General features: G+C 45.9%; 1 protein-coding gene across 1 annotated transcript in view; it reads right to left on the bottom strand.

The window, feature by feature from the left end:
• The window catches only part of mcf2l2 (MCF.2 cell line derived transforming sequence-like 2), a 356,499-nt gene that overhangs the window by 128,822 nt on the left and 227,361 nt on the right, over positions 1-316 (bottom strand). The window lies entirely within an intron of this gene.

Below are 316 nucleotides of genomic sequence, written 5' to 3'. Positions count from 1 at the left end.
GTCGAGCCAGAACGTATCGACCAATAAATCGACTAGTCGAGTTGGAGATTACAGCCCTAGTGGCAGTCACTGCCACTTTTTACCAGCCACCTTTTTCCTTGCGGGGGGAACAGCGCAGCCGACAGGATTGAAACAGCAGCAAATTTCAGTGACTTTATAGGGAAAAAAGCGTACGTTGATGTTAAATGTGTACTGGTTGGCAAGACGTCTTTCACTGTACATTTGTTGATAAATGCGAGATGGTCGAGTCACACACGTCCTGTCTTCATATCAGAAACAAGGAAAGGAATTTGACCCGTTCTCACTCCTGATTGGT

Source organism: Etheostoma spectabile, unplaced genomic scaffold, assembly GCF_008692095.1.
Source record: "Etheostoma spectabile isolate EspeVRDwgs_2016 unplaced genomic scaffold, UIUC_Espe_1.0 scaffold395, whole genome shotgun sequence".
Lineage (NCBI taxonomy): Eukaryota > Metazoa > Chordata > Actinopteri > Perciformes > Percidae > Etheostoma > Etheostoma spectabile.
This window is presented reverse-complemented; position numbering and strand designations above follow the sequence as displayed.